The sequence below is a fragment of the Petaurus breviceps genome, unplaced genomic scaffold (assembly GCF_028583685.1).
Source record: "Petaurus breviceps papuanus isolate PSGF00001 unplaced genomic scaffold, PetGlider_PUasm1.0 175, whole genome shotgun sequence".
In the NCBI taxonomy this organism is placed as follows: domain Eukaryota; kingdom Metazoa; phylum Chordata; class Mammalia; order Diprotodontia; family Petauridae; genus Petaurus; species Petaurus breviceps.
In genome coordinates this window covers 652,157-675,842 of record NW_027185764.1, presented here as the reverse complement: position 1 = coordinate 675,842, position 23,686 = coordinate 652,157, and the positions used below count along the sequence as shown (strand labels likewise).

At 36.5% G+C, this 23,686-nt stretch overlaps 1 pseudogene; it reads left to right on the top strand.

Annotated features, from left to right (window-relative positions):
• LOC138158982 (vesicle-associated membrane protein 4 pseudogene) overlaps window positions 1-23,686 on the top strand; it is a 116,212-nt pseudogene that overhangs the window by 23,737 nt on the left and 68,789 nt on the right.

Below are 23,686 nucleotides of genomic sequence, written 5' to 3'. Positions count from 1 at the left end.
TATATATATATATATATATATATATATATACACACACACACACACACACACATAAAATCCTTAAATCTATCTCAACCTGAATATCACATCTAGACAGATCCATGCAGACACATAAATTACATGGGAATAAAGCTCATTCATACACATACACACCTATATACATATACATGTGCATACACACATATATGTATACATATGTGTGTATACATATACATCTCTAAAATAGATTACATATATGTGTGTAGGCATATCATATATGTGTGTATGCATATATATGTACATGGAGAGAGAGATCTCCATTTGTAAATGTTTTGCTCCCTTTCTCTATTACTCTGTAGTCTTCCGTCCATGAATTACATATCCTCTTCTTTGACTCTTCACTGTTCACCCTAAAGTCTACTAATTACTACATAACAATAGAAAGACAACACCATAAAAATATACACAAACATAAGAAAGTACATGAGCTACCAAAGGAAATAGACTAGCCCATTTAAGTGTATAAAAATTAATGCTAAAATCAATGAGCAAATTTGTCTACAAAATGGCACTTGTCACACATTCTCATGATAAAGAGTAGTTTTAAGCAATGGTAAATGTCTGTGTTGAGAATTTGGGCACTTGGGAGCTCTTTTCTGGAGGACTGCATGGCTCAGGGGATTGCTAATCACATGTGGAGCCTGTCCTGTAGGTCATTCAGCTAAATCAAATCCAGGTGGATATTGATTGGAAGCTGCTACAATCTGACAGCTGCTTAGTGATCTATGAGCAATGTTGCTGGTTACATTCCTAATGGAGAGGTGTCCACGTCCCTAGAAGTGCCATCACAATTAGCACTAATTGGTATCCCTTTTAGTTATGTAAGAAGTCGAATTTTTAAAAATGTTCTGCTTTACTGTCAGTGTCACGGTAACAAAGATAAGGAAGCTGAGCAATGTTGAGGGGGTGGGAGGGAAAATAGCCAAACCATTTCCTCCTTTGAAACTAAATAAAAGCATAGATATGAAAGAAGTATATCTCATCCACCCTTTTCCAAACTCTTTCTTTAATTCACTTATGTTCTTTTTGCAACTCTTGGGCGAAAGTAAGAATTCCAAGTGATGGAGATGAGAAAGATGGCATTATAGGAACAGAGAATGCTGGGGAACTGAGGAGAAGGAAATAGTTCTCAGATGGTGTGCCATGAATGTGAAACAACAGGGATAGCTTGTCTAGACTATAGTTTGCTTGGAAGGTGTACTACACAATAAGACAGAAACTATAGCTTGGAGTCATGCTATGAAAGGTTTTAAATACTAAACAAAAGAGGCCATATTAGATTCTGAAGGCAATGAGGAATTTTGAAGACTAGGAATGAAAGTTGTTGTCATGACAATATGTAATAAGGGAACAATAACTGACTATATGGTGAGGGAAAATGATGTTGGATGGACAACTCAGTAACCTCATTGGTATCCGCCTTATATAAGCTGAAAGCAATAAAGGTTTCCTTTACTTTGGGTGGACATCCTATGGTAAACTTACGGTAGGACAGTGATAAAAATTACTCAAGATAGAGGTAAATTGCTAAGTTGGAATTTGCATCACTGGCAGAGACCTCCAAACTACTGAGATTTTAGTCATTTGAGTGATGTTGAGAATTTCCAAGGATTCAATCATTTTTAGGCTTGGAGATCATGGTACTGATCATGATTTTCAGTTGAGTTGAACAATGGTCACAGGAATCATAGATTTAAAGCTAGAAAGTACCTTAGAGTTCACCTAATTCAACCCCTTCATTTTTCAAATGAAGAAATTGAGGCCCAGAAAGATTAAATGACTTTCCCAGAGTAATGCAGATAGTGAGGAGCAGAGCCTAGCTTCAAACTCCTGGATGCAGTCAGCACAGTGGTATGACTTACTTGATTAGCATATGGTAACATGTTAGAAAGGACAGAGGTAGTGGCTAGAGTAAGCGTAACCCTGGCTTGGGGTTTGGTAAGGTGTGAGTAGCAATAGAATAAGCAAAGAATTAAAGGACAGAGGACCATGTAGGTTTGTACTGCTCGACTATTTGCCCAAGATTAGGAAAAGAAGGAAGATTATATCAGAGCAGGGTTGATGGAATAAAAAAATCAGGGAGGAGTATAGTAAATGTAGCATTTGGTGAAGTTAAAAAAAGAATGAGGAAAAATGAGGCAGAGGGAGAGGTGGGAGTTTAGGAAGCTGTGATATGAGAGAATGCTAAGGAAGAAGGAAGTGGGAGTTTATTTGCCATACCAAGAAGGATCAATTGACTGGTCCTCCCAGCCTCAAGGTTCCCACATCAGAGTAGGGGATAGCCTCAGTTTTATCCTTAAACAAAAGAGGGAAGGGAAAATTGTGTTGGGCTTTAAGATTAACTAATGCTTTGTTACTGGTCCCCCAGAACTTACTAAATTCCTATTTCCCACCACTTCCTTCTTTTCATCTCAACATCAATGAGGATTCTGCACATTCAGAAGTTTTCCTGATTTTGAAATGCTAACCATGTTCCTGTTCAGCCTAGTGTCTAAGACCCTATTTCAGCATGAAACATTTGGTAGGAGAGTCTGAGGGTCATGGAACAAGATGCCTAATTTCTGTGGGCTTTGGTGTGATAGGGGGCAGAGGAATTGTCTTTTTTCCTCAGATGATTCAGTGGAGCAAGGATGATCAGGTAATAGTGTCACACATAGCAATGGTTTCTTAAACAATATCTTCAAAGCCAGGCTGTGGGTGCTCAATGGAAACAAAAGGCTGCAACAGAGTTGAGATACTGGACATATTGAAGGCTCCATCCACATAATTCTAGAGACAGAATGTTTTAAAACCTTTCACATAGACTCACTATTATTATTAGGGTTCATTTATGTCAATTAATCATCATAGATAATGCATTATTAGAATAACCATGGTAATAAATATTACCATGGAAAGGGTTCAAAATATAGTCACCTTATGCAAAATTTAGAAAATGCAATAATCAGTCATATCAATTGTCATTTCTTTTTTATAATTTTTATTTATTTTATTTTTAACTTGTGGAATAAAGTAAGCATTTCCATAATATAGTATGATAAAAAAGATGATTGCACATGAAACCTCTAATCTATTATTTATAACCTGCTATTCCTTTAAAATATATAGTAAAGTTATCATATAAATATCTTTTTGTTTCCTTTTTTCCTTCCCCCTTGCCCTCAAGATGGCATGGCTACTATTAGACACAAATATGTATATGCATGTATGTATGTATGTATAGATGTAAAATAATTCTATATATTAGATATCAGCTGTCATTTCTATAGTGCTATAGGGTCTTCAGAATTACTTGTATACTTTACTGTACACCCATCCCAAGTTGCTAGTTGCTTCACTTTATAAGATTATCTTATATTTGTTTTGCATGTGTTTTGCATATACATACGTGTGTGAGTATTTAAATATATATAAAATCCTGTGTACACTTGTGTGGCAGAGGGGTAGCTTTGCTTTCACCTTTGTACCTCCAGAATCATTTAACATAGCTTTTGAAAAATTGTAGGTGCTTGATAAATGTCTGATTCTGAATGTTTGAAATTGTTCAGAATGAATGTTCATAATCTCATTTGATCATATAACACTCCCATGTGGTCAATGTTGCAAATAATATTGCATCTGATAAATTTATGAAGTTATACTCAAGTGGTTGTTAAATCTCTTGAGATGTCTTCCTTATAGGTTGTATCTGCAAAACATCACTGTGTGCTGCTACTCCCATCCAATCATCTATGTGGTGGCCCATTAGAGATCTCTAGTACAGAATGACACTTTCATTCTTTCTACCTACTTCACATAGATATTGTCTGGATTTATTTTCTGCAGGCAAACAATGTTCTATTGGGTTAAGGATGAAAAGGTTCTTTGGAGAGAATATGGATGAGATGGTAAAATGGTACATTCAGGTGACACAAATGCAAATCTGGGGAGACAGGAAACATTTGTATGGTTGCAAAGTTGATTTCAACTTGGCTGTGGCATTACAGAATGGGTAGTTAAACAAGGTGGCTAGTCATACATAACAAAATTCTAATATCTTATAAAATTCAAAAAGAAATAACTTTCTGATAGACAACGGTGGCAATATATAGCTGCAGAGGTAGGGGGAAAGCCCCAAGCTACTGAAAAAATAAATTCCTTAAATACCTCAAAAAAGAAGAAGATTTATTTGCTTTATAATTTCAAAATAACATTCTTTTCATTTTCTGTATTAATATGAAATAAGCATGTATTTTAAATAAAGCAATACCAAATGTATTAAATTTGTTTTTTGTGAGTGGAGGTGGCATCTTTCTTTTTGGAAAGATGATAAACATTGCTGCAAAAATATAGAGAAAAAATGACTTTTATAAAAGAAATTAGTATTAAATTGTGGATAAATCTTCTGTCTAAATATGTAGTTTATTGGATTACCAAAAAAAATGAAATATATTTACTCACAGGTATAATCACACTTAACATTAACCTGTGATGCTCACCTTGCTTGATTCTTACAAGCTTCTCCTTCTAGAAAGACAAATCATGCACTTGCACTCTATAATTAGCCAATTATTTCAGATCTTGTCAGCAGCATTAGCTTACAGTAAGATACACTTCATATCATATGTTTAAAATGAACTCTCTATATTCTTCCCTTCAAGAGCAAAAGGACACTATGATGTGCTTCAACTAAATAAAGTTGCTTTTCAAATTACCCTCATTCTAGTGGCTCACACCCAAGACTGTTCAAGTAGAAGTTTCCAAATCCTAGTTGAAAAGCATTGCCAAGGAAGGAACTGAGTATTGTTGCCCTACATTGCCCATTCAGCCTACATACATTGGAGATCACTTCTCTCTTCAGTGCCTTCACAGACACTTTATATGCCTTAGTCTTAGATTTGAAAAACTTAGAAGAGTCCCTCAGGGAAGACCTCTTTTTACCCAATTCCCTTTCCCACATCAGCAAATCTATGCTACGTTAATTTTGAAAAAAAAAAAACTTGAGGAATACAGTAGAGGAAATTCCTGTTCAAGTAAAGTTTGGACTACATGGACTCCTGGTTCTCTTAGGTGCTGGGTTTTGAATTAGTGGATCTGGGTTCAAAACATACTTTTTCCATTTATTCCCTATAGGACCCTGGTCATATCAACTTCCTTGAGCCTTGGTTTCTTCTGCTATAAAATGAGTGGGGTGTACTAGATTAGAGGTATCAAATACACAGGTCGTATGTGTCATCAGCATTCTGCTGTCAGATCGGATGAAAATGCTCATGGAAAATGTTTAAACAAAATAAATTAAAATATAATAAGGCAGAGATAATGTTAAAATGTGGTTTTTTCAATCAATATACAACTACAGGTATCTTTACGTAGGATCTAATGGCCTCCATTTCTATTTGAGTTTGACAACACTGGCCTAGATGGTCTTCAATATCTCATCCTTCCAGCTCTAGGTCTATGACACTATAACTGTATCTGTATCTTTAGCTGTAGCTGTATCTCCATCTCTCCCTCTCTTTCTCTATCATTATATATGTATGTATATACACATATGTATGTATACTATATATGTGTGCATATACATGAATATATAGATGACATATAGATCAGAGATAGAGCATTTATTAAGGACTTACTATGTACCAAGCATTGTGCTATGCCACTGGGAATAAAAATACAAACAACTAAGAGTATGCCTTCAAATTTTAAAGAGGAAAGAGAACAAATTAGTGGGAACATCATTTGAAGATGGCAGGGAAATGATGAAGGGGCCTAGATCTGTACAAATCAAGGGGGAAACTTATCTACTAGGATCCAGGATGATTCCAAGCATGAGGTCTAGTTTTCTGATGGGAGATTTTCTGAATTTTTGTTGTACATTCCTTTAAGCAGTAAGTTGTTAACTCCTTCACCAGATTTATGTTTTGAATTCTTGAAATGACCTGATCGTTTTTCTAAATACATACTATGTGTCTTTTAAAAAACACAGGAGAGATAAACTACTACATGTCTAACATTTTGTTAGTGTAGTTGAATCGATTTGATATAAAGTTTTTGAAGTATAGGTTTTCATTTCATCATGAAGTTCATAGAGAAACAAAGTCAGAAATTATTGTAATAAGTGAATAGTACTACTGTTTTGTTTTTGTCTCAACACCAAACACCTCCTTTTAGGTCTGTCAAACCTGGAAAAGCACAGGTGGTGACCACAGCACACAGTATCTTCACTACCATTTGTAGTTGTTCTTTTAATCCATTATGAAACATTCAAGGATGCTTGCATTTTTATTCCTCTTCAAAGGTCTCTAATCAGCAAAGTAGATAATTTGGGACCACTTGGAAAAAGTCATATATATCTTACAGAGAAGGGTTAAGAAAAAGAGATAAACCTGAGACTAAAAATTGGAAGTTAAATTTAATTGCATCATTTAATGCAATGGCTCACAAAATGTGTTGGGGGAAACCATTTTCCTTTATAGAATTTGAATACCAGTTCACATTTTAAAAAAATTTAATTAAGAAATAGTTCCATTTCTTGACCTCATTTGCTTCAGAAAGGTGGAATTTCTTGGTAGAGAGAATATGGAGATAAATGATACTGAGGCACGAAATATACATAATCATCTCAAGGAAGAAAATTTCCATAGTACACTGAGTAATAAATAAAGACACCCAAACATATGTATGTCTAATTTCATTCTGAAAGGTTTCAGTTCAAAACCTAGAAAGGTAAGACCTTTAAATGTTAAGAAAACGCATGTGGATTGTAGCTCATTAATTTAAAACATCACTGATTAAAATCTTAATAAGCACCTAATTTGTTTCAAAGAAAAGTGTAATCATTTAATAACAGAGTTAATTTAGACTGCATTCTTCTAAGTTGATTTTGAATGAAATCTGATCAGACCTAAAATGCTAACAGCTCTACGCTATTGACAGACAAGCTAGTAGACAGCTGACATTTCATTTCCACTGTAGAGCTGATAACGGCTTTCTCCATCCCTTATCCCATCTATCTTTCATATAGCCAAGACTAAATCCATTTCCACAAATGAACACTGTCATTATGACATTTACATGTCAAGAAGCATTCAAGCTTGACTAAATCCAGGTCCATAGTAAACTTGAAGCATTGTTTATACATTTTAAAATTTGTCCCAGTTTAAGTAAGGCTTTGTTGTAAACGAGGGCTTTATTATAATATAATACAATCTCAAGGTGAAAATAGAGCCCTCTAGAAAACAACACCTTAGGATAAGGAATGTTTGGTTCATTCAAAAAAATATTATGACATTGGGAACTAGATAGATAGGATTTCCAAAATGTCCTCATTTCTAACTAAAGAACGTTAAATATTGTTCCTCAAGTCATCGTGTTCTTAAAGAGTTTTCTCTACTATGTTAAATATTATGAATATTATTATAATATATGAATTTTAAATATATATATATATAGACAGGCAGATAGATAGATAATAGATAGACAGATGGATGGATGGATGGATGGATGGATGGATGGATGGATGGATGGATGGATGGATGGATGGATAGATGGCTAGGTGGGTGGGTGGGTGGATGGATGGATAGATAGATAGATAGATAGATAGATAGATAGATAGATAGATAGATAGATAGATGAAATTAAAAAGGAACTTATGAAGGACAAAGGACACTTAAAGACCTAGTTCAAGGTCCTAATTTTATATAAGATGTTACATGGTCAGAATGGTTGAATGATTTACCCCAGGTTACATGGGTAGATACTTGCAGTCAGGTAAAAACAAAGCAGTAATTAGTTAAGTATATCCTCTTCCTTTTTTCCTTCTGTTAATGCCCCCACTATCTTCATAGTCACGTACACTAGAAAATTTGGAATGTTTTTTTTTTACTCTTCCCTCTCCCTTGCCCCTCATATCTAATCAATTGCCAAGTGCTATCAATTCCACCTCTATGAAGTTTATAGCACTCACTCTGTCTTTATTATTCCCCACTGCCACAATCAAAGTTTTCGGGCCACTACCAGATTTCAGCTTCCTAATGAACCTAACTTCTATGCTTGAAAACTTTCAATTGCCCTACCTTGCCTATCAGATAAAATTCAAACCTCTTTTCTTGGTTTTGGTGACCTTCTATAAAATGACTTTGATTTGCCTTTCTCATACCAATCCCACTCAAATAGACTGCACTCCAGCCAAATTATACAATTCACCATCTCTCAAATATGATTTTTTGCTTTAGGGGCTTATAGTTTGCCCTGTTCCTGGAATGGTCTTTCCTCCTCTCTAGAAAATACCTTAAAATCTTAACCATTCTTTTATATTTCACACATATGCTATGCCTTTGATAAAATCTTCAGTGATCTCTCCCTCCTATGAACTCCCATAGTATGTATTTTATACCACTCTTTAAAGCATTTTATCCTATTTTTATCATAGATACCATGCTTTGTACATAAAGAAAGGAATAGAGACTAGACATGTGATAATATTTCTCCAAAGTAGAAACTCCTGGGATCCTTCCCAGTTACAAGATTCTATGAGTCCTCCTGTCACCCACCAGTTCATGGCTCTATATTCCAGGAATACAAAATTTTTTGGAGTGAATTACCAAAAGATATTGTAGTGTTGCCTCCATTGAGGCTTTTGTGTATGTATGTATGTATGTATTTCATTGTATATAAACATATATTTATATAAGTTTATGTATAATAGTGTGTGTGTATATATATATGTATATATACTCATATATGTATATAAAAGTTCACATAATTATTAAAGTGAAGCTCTGCTTTAAGGCAGAGGGTAGAGCATGATGACCTCTCATGTTACCTGCAGACTAATTATCCTTAGACTTTACACTCTTGTTCTTGAAAGTGATCAGTGATCAGAGCTAGTAGTCATCATCCTTAGATCTTAGGCTGTCTCAATGTCACAGATATCATAGATGACATATCCATTGATGAAAGGACCCTGGAGGGTCAGGCAAGGGGCAAAACAGACCCTCCCAATTGCTTTATATACTCATCAGGGCACTAGGTACTAACAATTTATCTGAATAAGACACAGGTAACATGTAAGTCTGAACCCACTGAACCCCATAAGCACCCTCAAATTGCCATCAATGCCCAGAACAAAAAGCCATAACTGAATTTTGACAAAGATAGTGTGCTCTCAGATGGGACCCAATTGGATAAGGAGATAACTATCCCCATTAAGAAAATAAGTATGTCCCCCGAAGGCTACATGATAGCAAGAGGGCAGAAAGCTCCAGAAGAAAAGTAAGATGGACACATCCTACTCTGTCATTATGCCATGTTATAGTATTGAGTGCATTTACTTCACTGGTGCATTCAGTTACTAGATAAAATCTACCATTTTCCCATCTCTCTTCCAAGACCTCCAGATATTAACATTCAAGAAAATGAAAGAGAAAACTGCTGATAATGAGCTATGTTCTCCAGGACATGTAGATCTTAGCAGAGATCTAATGTTGTAATATTTATTAAAAAGCTTTTAGCACAGTGTCTGTCACAGAGTAGGTATTATATAAATGTTTATTTCCTTCCCTTGCCTTCCCCAGAGACAACATGTATATGGTGGCATGTTGAACCTGGACATAGAAAAACCCTGTGTTCACAATCCACCCTGAAAGTTATAAACTGTGTGACAACTCGGTTAACTGAGGTTTTCCATCTTAAAATAAGGGATAATAATACTTTTGTTGTTGTTCAGTCTTTTCAGTTGTTTCCAACCCTTCATGACCCCATGTGGGGTTTTACCGGCAGATTCTAGAGTGGTTTGCCATTTTTTCCTTCAGTTCATTTTATGGATAAGAAAACTGAGGCAAACAAGGTTAAGTGACTTGCTCAGGGTCACACAGCTAGTAAATGTCTGAGAGAAGAGTCTTCCTGACTCCAGACCTGGCACTCTATCCATTGCACTACCCTAGCTGTCCAAATAATATTTAGTCCTTGACTAAAAGATTTTGTACAACTGAAAAAGATGATGAGACATCCCAGTACAGTGGTGTTTGCTATGGAGTCAGAAGATCAAGGTTCAAGTCCTGCCATTTATAATGATCTAAGTGACCTTAGGCAAATCACTTCAAGTCTCTGAACTCTCAGTTTCAGCCTCTTCTATAAAATGAGTTGGGTAGAAGAGTTAGTCTATGAGGCCCTTTTAAGCTCAAAATATGTGATTCTATGAGCCCATGAATCTACATAGTTTACCCATTTGGTTATTATTGATTATTGTTTATTAAAAACAATGATCTTCCAAAGCCAGTTTTAGATTCCTAAGCAATTATTACATGCCATCATGAGAATAAATGGGAACTAAATAGCATATGACTAAAGAAGGTGAAAACATGTTATCTATGGTATGTCCCAAAAGTATCATATCAATTTTAAGCTTTAATATAAACTTCTTCCTATATGAGGCAGTTGGGTTGTATTATGGACAGAACACTGCATTTAAGGTTATTCAAATCCTATCTCAAACATTTAATAGTTGGGTGAACTTGAGCCAGACAGAACTGCAATCTCAATTTCCTGATTACACAGAGGTAATAATGGCCCCTATGTCAAAGAGTTTTCTTGAATATCAAATGAGATGATATATCTAAAAAGCTTTTCAAACCTTGAAGAGGTATGTAAATGCTATCATTATCATCTTTATCATCTCATTATTATTATTGCTCTTCCCTCAGCAACAAATACCATCCCAACAAAATAATGTTATATTTTAATACATTTTTGCATATACTTCTTTTGTAAATAATTACATTGTACACATTGATTTTTGTTAAAGAACATAAGCTCATTGAGGGCAAAAGCTGTTTCATCTTTGGCTTTCAGTGGTTCACAGGAGGTGTTTAACAGATGCCTGCTGATGAATTAATATATATGTACTCTGCTGGAAGCTGAATTTTCTCCTTATGAGAGACTTTAGTGAACATGTGCACTTCAAATTAAGAGATATGGTCTATGAAGTGAAGGTGAGGAAGGAATGTATTCTGGACATGAGGAATGGCCAGTACAAAGGAATGGATATAGAAAATCAGGCATTTGGCATGAAGAGAGATATGAGTAGCTTCCATTATGGGTCCCTGACTATTCCAAGGCTAGAGTCAAGTGATCAGAGGTGTTGTAGAGACTACTAGGGCTGATGGATTTTTGATCCATACAAGTCACTGTCACATCCCTTTTGGCAATTTGGCAGCATGGTTCAGCTTATCAGACAGGAAACATAAGGGTTCAAAGGCATTCTGTTTTCAGTGTTGAAGTTCTACCTGTTTCCCATCTGCCTCCTCTAACACTATAAGGCTTTGAACAAACAATGTCATAGAGGCTAGTCTCAAACACCAGAAGTGAAAAGCCTGCTTCCTTGCTACTGTGTGCTGTACAGAAGAGTGAGACTGATTCTATTAATCAAAGCTGTTGCTTTGCTCAGTTCAGCTGCCCTGCCTTCCTTGCTGTGCTGACAAATTCCAAATCAATCAATTTAAGTGCTCAAGTGTAACTCAGATATGTCTAGGACACAGAGAAAGCTTGAAGGAGGTTGAAGTTCCACGGGTAGAACAGAACCTCTTGAACTGATTTCGTGAGAATGATCACCAGGATTTTTAAGAGTGACTCTGTGAAGTGTTAACAGCATGATCAATGAGAGTTTGGGGTGTTTTGCCTTTGGTTCTGAACAGAAGAGGGAAAGGGAGTTCAGGATACTAGGAAACTCTCGATTTCCCATTAGCTGTTTTACTTGATTTTAATTCAACAGAACATCATATCTCCCTGAAATAGTAATGGAATTTAAAGATCCCCCTGCATTGGCTTGGTTTTGGGATTGATTGTGTTAAAACCCAGAGCTTGTGAATCCCACTTGTGGGATGGACTTGTTGATGTGAAAAGAGAGTGCTAAACTGGGAGGAGCTGGTGACGTAAATTTAGAGAGACACAAGCAAAGAGAGAGGCAGAAGAACTTTTTGGAAGCAGCATCTTGGAGGCAGAGAGGTCCTGGAACCTGGCTGTTGGCTCAGAAGCCCAGAAGAAGGATTTTCTTGTTGTATGTTCACAGAAATCTTGGAAGAGGGTTTTGCTAATGTTTTCAGGGGTCCTAGGACTGTTCTGCAGACAGAGAATGAATTAATGAAGACATTGGCAATGTATCTTGTGGTCTTGCTAAGGTTTTTCTCCCCAGGAACAAAGATTGCTGAGAACTTGCCTTGGGTCAAGATGAAGAAAAGACCTCTCTTTGGGTATTAAATGCCGTGCTTAAGCTTGTTGTAACTCTGGGTTAGATTCAATTATGACACAAGGGTGGGGAACTTTTGACTTTTTTGTGCTCTGTGATTGACCAAATGAATGTACTTTACTTATGATTGGAAACTAATCTCCATTTGAGAAGAGGGGCTTTGTGGTTGACTAAATGAATGTACAGCCTAGGGTCAGAGTAAAACTTAGAAGAGGGTCTTTGGAATTGACTAAATGAATTATAATGTCCAGGGGTGGAGTAGTACATGGAGATTATTGAATTATACTTGGTGAGTGCTGTATTTTGAATTATGCTATATTTTGTTTTTCTCTCTTCTTAATTTTTCTCTGAATAAAATGGAGATCACCTGTGCTGGTATTTTGAACCTTGGGAAGTTGCCTTTGTTTGGTATTACACTCCCTCATATTGTCACCAAACACATTGACTTAGTTTTTGATGTTCAGCCCCCTCTCATCTCCCTCAGTTATCTCCCTCCTCAGATTGGAGGGTGGGAAGATAGAGCAATACACTCCTACTTAAGGCTTCCTGGATCGAAATTTCTAGATAACTTCATTTCCTTCAGCCATCCTGCTTGGTTTTAACTCCATGGGACATCAGGCAGTTGTGGGGACACACCCCTCAACCTTTATCATATTATTTTTTTGCGTTGTGTTTCCCCAACAAATCATGTTTCTTTTTTTTCCTTTTTATTTATTTCTTTTTAGTTCTCAATATTCACTTTTTTTTCTCCTTTAAGGTATATTTATTTCAATTAACTTCTCCTTCATGACCTTTGTAATGATTTGTTTCATGCTTTTAGTTTCTTTTTTTAAAAAAAATATTCATTTATTCATTTATTTTTAGTTTTCAACATTCATTTCCACAAGGTTTTGAGTTACAATTTTTTTCTCCCTGTCTTTCCCCAAATCTCCACCCCAAAAATAGCAAGCCTATTGAATACCCCTTCCCCCAATCTGTACTCTCTTATATCCTCTGCCATCACCCCCACAAAAAAACATTTTCTAGTAGGGCAAAATGGATTTCTATACTACAGTGCCTGTATATTTTATTTCCCAGTTGCATGTAGAAAAAAAATTATATTAAACATTTGTTTTTAAAATTTTGAGTTCTAGATTTTTTTTCCTTCTTCCCTCCTCACCTACCCCTACTTGGAAGATAAGCAATTTGATACAGGTTGTACATGTGTAGTTACCCAAATCATTTCCATAGTAGTTATATTGTGAAAGACTAACTATATTTCCCTCCATCCTATCCCACCCCCCACTTATTCTATCTTCTCCTTTGACCCTATCCCTTTTCAAAAATGTTTGCTTCTAACTACCCTCTCCCCTAATCTGCCTTCCCTTCTATCATCCCCCCTCTTATCCCCTACCCCCCTATTTTCCTGTAAGGTAAGATACCCAGTTGAGTGTGTATGTTATTCCCTCCTTAAGCCAATTCAAATTTAAGAATAAAGTTGTCCCATTCCCTTTCACCTTTCTGTTCTTCCCCTCCATTGTAACAATTTTCTCTTCCCTCTTTTATATGGATAATTTGCCCTAATCTAACTTTCCCCTTCTCCTTCTCCTGATTAATTTCTCTCTCAACTCTTAATTTTATTTTTTAGATATCATACCTTCATCTTCAACTCATCCTGTGTCCTCTATGTATACATGAACATACATATGCCCATACTCACATACATATTTATATACACATACATACTCCTAAACATATGTCTGTATACATACATACATATATACATATACATACACACACACACACACACACACACATATATATATTCCCTTCAATTATCCTTATACTGAGAAAAGTACTATGAGTTACAATTATCATTTTTCCATGTAGGAATGTAAATAGTTCAACTTTAATAAGTTCCTTGTGATTTCTTTTTCCTGTTTTCTCCTCATGCTTCTCTTGCTTCTTTTATTTGAAAGTCAAATTTTCTGTTCAGCTCTGGTTTTTATCAAGAATGCTTGAAAGTCCTCTATTTCATTGAATAACCATATTTTTACCTGTAGTATTATATTAAATTTTGTGGGGTAGATGATTTTGGTTTTAATTCTAGCTCCTTTGGCCTCTGGACCATCATATTCCAAGTCCTTCAATCCCTTAATGTAGAAGCTGCTAGGTCTTGTGTTGTCCTGATTGGGTTTCCACAATATTGAAATTTCTTCTCCCTGAATACTTGCAGTATTTTCTCCTTGACCTGGGAAATCTGGAATTTGGCTATAATATTCCTAGGAGTATTCTTTTTGAGATCTTTTCCAAGAGGTGATCAGTGAATTTTTCAATTTCTATTTTTCCCTCTGGTTCTAGAATATCAGGGCAATTTTGCTTGATGATTTCTTGAAAGAGGTGTCTAGGCTCCTTTTTTGATCATGGCCTTCAGGTAGTCATATAATTTTTAAATTCTCTCTCCTGGATCTATTTTCCAAGTCATTGGTTTTTCCAATGAGATATTTCACATTACCTTCTTTTTTTTATTTGTTTGGCTCTCTTTTATAGCATCTTGATTTCTCATAAAGTCATTAGCTTCCGATTGTTCCAGTCCAATTTTGAAGGAGTTATTCTCTTCAGTGAGTTTTTTAAATTTCTTTTTCATCTGTCAAATTCTACTTATTAAGACAATCTTCTCCTCACTAGCTTGGAGGCTTTTGATGCAGGAGTTCTAACTTTGATGTCTTCCTCCTGCTCCATGACTTGATCCTTTTTGTCCCAAAAAAGGATTCTATGGTGTGATAGTAATGGCAATTAAAGATTCCCCTGTATTGGCTTGGTTTTCAAATTGATTGTGTTAAAACCCAGAGTTTGTTAATCCCACCTGTGGGATGGGCTTGTTGATGTGAAAAGAAAGTCCTGAACTGGGAGGAGCTGGTGATGTAGATTTGGAGAGACACTAGAGAGAGGCGGAAGATCTTTTTGGAAGCAGCACCTCGTGGAGAGAGAGAGACTAAGAGAATTGCTGGTGGCCGCTTTGAATTGCCCTGGACTTTTGAGACCTGCCCCCTGAGCTGCCAAGGACTGAGGAGACATGGCTGTTTTGCTGGTACTTTGTCTGTCTGTTTTGATGTTATTTTGCCAGATTTGTCCACTGGTGAAAGACTGTCCTTTTGTTGAAGAAGTCCTGGAACCTGGCTGTTCGCTAAGAAGCCCTGAGACTGTCCTGCAGACAGAGAGTGAATACTGTCCACTGGTGAGGGACAGTACTGTTGTTGCAGGGGTCTGGAGACTGTCCTGCAGACAGAGTGAATACTGTCCACTGGTGAGGGACAGTGCTGTTGTTGCAGGGGTCTGGGAGCCTTTCTGTTGGTTCAGAAGCCCTGAAGAAGGATTTTCTTGTTGTATGTTTACAGAAATCCTGGGAGAGGGCTTTGCTAATGTGTTCAGGGGTTCTAGGACTGTTCTACAGACAGAGGATAAATTCACGAAGGGACTGGCAATGTATCTTATGGCCTTGCTAAGCCTTGTCTCCCCAGGAACTAAGATTGCTGAGAACTTGCCTCGTGTCAAGATGAAGAAAAGACCTCCATTTGGGTATTAAGTGCTGTGTTTAAACTTGATGTAACTCTGGGGTAGATTCAATTGTGATCCTGGGGGTGGGGAACTTTTGACCTTATTGTGCTCTGTGATTGACAAATGAAGGTACTTTACCTATGTTTGGAAACTAATCTCCATTTGAGAAGAGGGGTTTTGTGGTGGACTTAATTAAGGTATAGCCTAGGGATGGAGTAGTATTTAGAACAGGGACTTTGTAATTGATTGAATGATTGGAAGATCCTGGGGTGGGGTAGTACTTGGAGATTATTTAATCACGCTTAGTAAATGCTGTATTTGGAATGATGTCATGTTTTGATCTTCTCTGTTCTGGGTTTGTTACTGAATAAAATAGAGAACACCTATGCTGGTATTTTGAACCTGGGAAGTTGCCTTCTTTTGGCATTACATTACATATGGTCTGTTTGTGCTTCAGTTGCTTGCTCATATTGCCAGCCAATTATGTGATTTTGAGCTCTTTGCCACAGTAGAAATTTGCTTCCAGAATGGAGAGAGCTATGTCCCAAATTGCTGGGGTTTTAACATCCGCCAGAGCTATTAGGAGGGTACCCTCTCTACAACCCCCAAAAGCTCTGGCTCACTGGTCACACACCCCAGAACCAGCACCCAAGACTGTGATCCAGATCCAAGCAAGTTAAAGCAAGAGCGATTACCCTCTGAATGGTTGTTTGGTCCCACTGTGATCTATAGGCCAGGAGCTCTGGAAACAGCCACATGTCAGTGGCTGCACAGCATCCCCTCCTCTGCTGCTTCTCACCCCTGAGGCATGGGTCCAACCTCACTCTTCCATCCCCACCCTCCCGTTCCAACAGAGTTCCACACTGACCTTTTACTTTGTCTTAGGCCTTTATGGTTTGAGAAGTCTGGAAACTGCCACAGCTACTGATGATTAACTTTCCTGAAGTCTGCTATGGTGGCCACTGGTAAGGCCCACCCTGGGGTTGGAACTGCATGGCTCACACTGGACTGCGCTTGGTTCCCAGCTTCATGCAATAGACCCTTCCTGTCCACCTGCCAGGCTTCCTTCAGTGGGAGATCTGTTTTTCTACGTCACTGTGGGCTCTGTAGCTCTAAAGTTTGTTTAGAGTCATTTTTTATATGTATTGGAAGTGATTGGAGTGGGAGCTCACTCCAAGTTTGTGCTTCTAGTCTACCATCTTGATTCTGCCCCTGGTTTCCTAATATCAAATTTTCTATTCAGCTCTGGTCTTTTCATTAGGAATGCTTGAAAGTCCTCTCTTTATTAAATATCCATATTTCCCCTGAAGGATTACACTCAGTTTTTTTCTGGCTAGGTAATTTTTTATTGTAATCCCAGCTCCTATGCCATTTGGCACATTAAATTCCAATCTATCTGCTCCTTTATTAAGGAGCCCACAAATCTTGTGTGATCCTGACTCTGATTCTATGATATTTGAATTGCTTCTTTTTGGCTGCTTTAAGTATTTTCTTTTTTTGTCTGGGAGTTCTGGAATTTCAGTTTCTGGGAGTTTTCATTTCAGGATCTCTTTCAGGAGATAATATGTGGATTCTATAAGTTTCTAATTTCCTCTCTGGATTTAAGATATAGGGGCAATTTTCCTTTGATGATCTCTTAAAATATGAAATCTAGGTTCTTTCTTTGATCATGGCTTTCACGTAGTCTGATAATTCTAAAATTATTTCTCCTTGATCTTTTTTTTTAGGTCAGCTGTTTTTCTAATGGGATATTTCACATTTTCTTTTTTTCATTCTTTTGACTTTTTTTTGTTCTTTGATGTAGTCATTAGCTTCCACTTGCCCATTTTTAATTTTTAAGGAATTATTTTCTTCAGGGAATTTCTATACCTCCTTTTCCATTTGGACTATTCTACTCTTAAAGAAGTTCCTTTCTTTGGTGACTTTTTATACCTCCTTTACCATTACACCAATTTTATTTTTTATAGTTGTAATTTCTTCAGTATTTTTGTGCCTCTTTTACTCAGCTGTTAATTCTCCTTTCATTATTTTCTTGTATCACTCTTTTCTTTTTCCAATTTTTCTTCTGTCACTTTTATCTGTTTCTTTAACCCTTCAAGGAATTCATATTGGGGTTGGGTCCAATTCGTATTTTTCTTCAGGTATTTTTTGTAGCTGTTTTCACATTGCAGTCTTCTTTTGAATTTATATATTGGTCTTCACTGACAGTAACAGGTTTTTAGGGTCAAATTCTTTTGTTATTGTTTGCTCATTTTTCCAGTCTCTTTCTTAACTTTGATCTTTATGTTATAGTAAGGCTTTGCTCACTTGAAGCTGGGGAGACACTGTTCCAAGCTTTAAGCTTTTTCATACTGCTATTTCCAGATGCAGTTCTGAGAGCCTGCAAGTATTTGGTACTTCCAAAGCACCACCCTGAGATAGATGTAGTCACTGTTCTTCTGGTCTGCCCTCTGGTCCTACCCTGTAGCTGCATGTGATAAGCTACTCTATGCTTTGATTCTGTGACCAAGGCCACTGTTCCCTTGTGACCTCCCAACTCACATTTCTCTCCAAAAGTGGAAATGTGACTCAGAACTGCATATGGGCAATAGTTACCAATCAGCACCAGCTGTACCCGGTGTCAGTAATGTGTCACCTGTTACATTTGTCAGAGCAATTTCTAACCCCTTCCCCATTTCTGGATTAAGAGTTCAAAAAGCTGATGCTGTTTAGCAGATGCTGTTGTCATTTCTGCATGTGTGGGTTCTGGACAGATCTCCACCCTAGTATCACTGCTTCTGCCAGCTTCTTTAGTTTTCTTAGGCTGGAAAAATATCTCACCCAACTTTTTGCTATCTCTCCAACTCCAAAATTTGATATGAGGTGCTATATTGAAGTTATTTGGAGGGAATTATTAAAAGAGTTCAGCTGGATGTTTGCCTCCACCCTCTTGGCTCCCATTTCCATTATTATTATTGGAATATGACTTTACTAGACAATGACATGAGGTCATACAAGAAAATATTTTTCAAGCCATGAAGTGCTACACAAATTTAAGTGATTTTCCCAACATCTAGCTCAGCCTATTAAACATAGCATGAATATTTTTTTAATGTTTCTTGATAACCAAAGAAACAATTTTAAGGTAAGTATGAATTTGAACACAAATGGATAGAGCTGGTATAAAAGAAATAAACACACCCAAAATTATAAGTAAATATTATTCACCATTTGTAAGTTGAGCAACAAAATGAGGGAGCATAACAGTACTAAAATGGTAAGGCGATCTGTTCAATTAGAAAGACAATATAAGTAATATTAGACATTGATCACATAATATATTGCTTTGGGAGGAATCAATTTCAGCACACACTATATACTCATTATAGGTTGACTTAATGTGAAAGAATGATAAAGCAAGTAGACTCCCTGACATATATATGGCAAATAAAAAACAACTCTCAGCTATGTCTAGGTATGGGCATTACTCCATTTAGCAATTGCTCAAAAAGTCTTAGATGCCTTATTATGGTAACAAGCCTGATTGTTTTCTTGTAGCCAAGGAAAAATGTCTCTGATCCAAAGAAATGAAGTCAAATATTCATGCCAAGCTACCTTTATAAAAGTCTTATTCCCAACTGCTTCTCACAACACTTAGTGCTCAAATAAGCCAAATTTAGACAAGACAAAGCTTGTACAGGCCAAACATTAAAAAAATCATTCAGCATATGGAAGATGGATTTGAGAGAGAGAGAGAGAGATAGCAGGTGCTGTGTTTGTAGATTTATCAGCAGTAAGCAACACAATAAACCTTCCAAATTTCTATGCCAAACTTTATGAGATGACAAATGACAACCATTTAGTACAGTTCTTTTACTCTCTTCAAAGTCCCTTTTTTTCCTTTACAGAGTGCTATATAGGAATTGGGGCCATCAAAGATGATAATTACCTTACATAGAACAATAAATTGCAATATATAGAATCACAACATTTCAAACGAGATCTCAGAGGCCATCTAATCAAACTTTTTTTTTAATGTAAACACCAAAAACCAACTGTAAAATCCATCTGAGGAGTAAGAGATAGTAAAAAGATTACTGAACTAGAGGCCAGGAAATCTGGATTCTGACTCCATCTCTGCCAGCAAATAATCATATGACGTAAACAAGTCACCTCAATTCTCTGATTATGTTTTCTCAACTATAAAAGGGTAGACTTACTCTAAATATTTTGAGGTTCCTTCTTTCAATTCTAACTTTTATGATGCATTAAATTCCATAATACAGAGGAAAATAATTTCACCATTAACAAAAAAGACATATTGCAATAATCTTTCAATTGCATTTTGCAATAAGGTACAACTTTGTATTAAAACAACTAAGCTACCTTTAATGGTCTTGTATGTAAGCCGTTTGTAAAAAAGAACTGTGGAGAGGGATTATGACTATGATTCCATGAATGAGTGTAACAATGAAATAAGTTCTATTAATGAAACTAGTTTAATTGAGCATGAAACAAACTTAAATATCTTTTGCATCAATTGATAAGCATTTACTAAGCACTTACTATCCTCCAGGTACTATGGTAGCCCATGGGGACAAAAAGAAAAAAAAAGGAATAGTCTTTTCCTCAAGCAACATATATTCTTCAAAAGGAGACAAAATGTGTGTGTGTGTGTGTATTCCAAATAATCCAAAATAATTTGTGAGGAAAAGGCATTAGTACCTGAGAATTCAGGAAAAGTCTCATTTAGAATGTACTATTTGAGCTGTATTTTGAAAGAAAATAGAGGTTTTAAGAGATGGAGATGAAACCAGAATTAGTACATTTCAGAAATGGGGTACAAGCTGTGAAAAGACAGTTAAGATGGAGTGGTCTGTGTTGGAAATAGCAATAAGACTGGAGTCACAAAATGCCTAGAAAGGTAAACTGGAGTCAAAGCTCTCTAAATAAAGGGGTATTTTGGGGGGGAAAAGGTCAGTCAGCACCCTACTAATAATTTTCTAAAGCAGATTCTTACAAAGTAAGAGAAAGTATTCAGTATCCTGTGAATCACAGTTATTGTCTAAGGTGATAACACAGCAAAAGAGTTGTCTGTCTAGTAAAAAAATAATTGTCCATACTAAAAATCACTTCTGTATTTCAAAGGAATTACTCAATCATCACTTTTGGAGGGGTCAATTAGTAGGATGTACAAAAAAAAGGCAATAATGAGACATCATGTGAAATCTGTACATCTCAGAAGTATTAGTGTAATAAAGAGGCTACATTCATAGTTCTGGTACACCCCCAGGCCAGTGACTCACTATCAATACGAATGGAATCTTGTATTTATTAGAATGATTTCATTCTGATGAAACAATCCTGATTTTAAATATCATGACAAGTGTCAAGCTTGCTAAGTATTTTTTTTTCCTTCCTTCTCACCACTTCACTTTATTTTTGTCTTCTGTGACTGAGAGATGGCATTACATAATGGATAGAGTGCTGCTCTCAAAGCCAGGGAGACCTGGATATAAGGTCCCTCTTTGGCACATACTTACTGTATGAATCTGGCCAGGTCACTTAACATCTCAGTGCTCTAAACAACTATCCATGACTCTAGGTTCCAGAGCATTGCTGATCTGTATTGGTAGAAAGAATGTTTTATTTAGTTTTGTTTTGTTTTTCACCCAGGAACTTCCTCGACCAATGAAGTTACAGATTCAATCCACAAAAATTGTCCCTTTTTGGAATAGGAAGGCATTATGAACATTGCCTTTAATACACAAGAGGACACCATGGGACACTTCACAAATGAAACAAAAAAAAACAGTCACTAAGTCAACAAGAGGATGGAATGTAAAAGAAAATAATGCAGAAGAAATTGGAGTAGTTTCCTGACATTTCCATTCTCTACAATTCTACAGGGTGTCAGAAAATTCAGAACTAGAGAGAAAGAGTGTATACCTTTTTCCCCCAAAAACATAGACACATAGTATTCCATTTGGTAGGAATAATAGTGATTCTCTGGTCCCCATTGCCTGAAGACCAGATCTGATATATTTCACTCCTCCCTTATGATTCTCTGACAATCTTAAATTTTATTGATGTTACCTAATTTCTGTTATTGGCTCAAGTCCAATTTTCCTGTAATTTTAGGGGTCTAAGTATTCCAATTCCTTTTACTCACTTAACAGTTAAATGAGCTTTTATAAAGGAATATTTACTTCAATGGTATAACAACAACAAACATATTTTCCCCTCAATATTTTGAGGGCATAATCTCTCTCTACATCTCAGTCTCCTGGGGATGTAAAGAGAATTAGGTTCACAGTTCAATAAGGTTCCTATATAGCATTTGGCACACCAAGTTCCAAATCCAAAGCCCAGATCAATTTGTTTGTGAGTTTCTTGAGGTCAAGAATTGTTTTGCCTTTCTTTGTAGCTACAGCACTTAGCACAACTGTAGGTATGTACTAAACATTTAATCAATACTTGATGACTTCACAACTGCTCACACACACAAGGAAAATTCAAAGAGAAGAAAGAAAAGGTATGTGGCAGAGAGACAGAGTTGGTAGGAGGTGCATTTGGGTCTTCAAAACTCAGCATCTGAATGCAAATGCCACCCAACAAGAAAAAATGTTAGTTAAGACATAAAATGAGATCTGTTATACTAAAAAAATGTACTTGTAAAGACATGATAATCATATGAGGGGATTTTCCCAGTCGCTTCTCTTGGGACCTTACTGCTACATTATAGCCACACATAACCAGGGATACACCATGCCACTTTTAATTAAAGCCCGGGGTTAAACATCAGTTGGATGAACTCACTGATCTATTCTTCTGAACCACTGGGAATGGGAGAACAAATAAAATCTCTCAAAGGGCAATAAGAAAAATAAAACACCCAATTGCACATTTCTGAAACAGGTACTTGTATGATCTGTCTCCTGACATGAGTCTCATCAAAGTAACTGAGCAAAAATGTGTATGTTTTGAAATCAGAATCAGTAATCTATGGTTGTATCTATAAGCAAGGCTTCAGAGCACCTAAAATTAACTGGGTTTTCCAACAGCTACCTGCTATAGATTTCTCTTCAAAAGTCTCCTTTTGTAAGAAGATTAACCTAGTTCCATATAGAACAGTCAAGGAATCCAGCTAATACTGTTCACTTTCCCAGGTTCCCATTATCAGCATACAGGAGGTTTGCTTTAGTGGTCCCACTGGAATGCCTCTTACATCTAACTTACATGCTGTGAGTCCAAGACATTGTTTCTCTGGATATATTTGGCTGACTAGCTGTTTCACTTTCTCTTTGCTCACTATCTCATACTGTATCCCCTTGTGAGTTAAAAACTATCAAAAAAGAATTAGACTTTGCTTTTGGACTGATTTTTTTTCTTTTTAATTGTCTTTTATTCAAAATTAAAACTCGGTCAATTGAATTATCTGCAAGGTTGCCATCTATCTAGAAATCACTCAAATACTGTCTGGAATATTGAGCTTCTCTTCAGGCATCAAAATACTCGTTGACCTTGAATATCTATTCTTATTTATTTAGGAAGTAACTGAATACTTTGACTAGGGAAAGGGACTAAACTTTGTGCTGTTCCTTCTGCTGAACATGTTCATATCTTTCCTTTTTGACCTATGAAAATCCTATTTATTGGCTAAAACCAAGTTTAAAAACCCCAAAAGCTAAACTCATTTTCTCCATAAACCCAGTCTTAGTGACATCAGGCCAGTGAGTTAGACCGTTAGGCAGCAAAGTACATAGAGTAATGCACTTGCAGTCAAGAAGTCCTGAGTTCAAAACTTGTCTCAGAAATATGACCCTGGGCAATCTGCTTAGTCTTTTTGTTCCTCAGCTCCCTTATCTGTAAAATGAATAATAATAGCATCTATCTCCCACAATC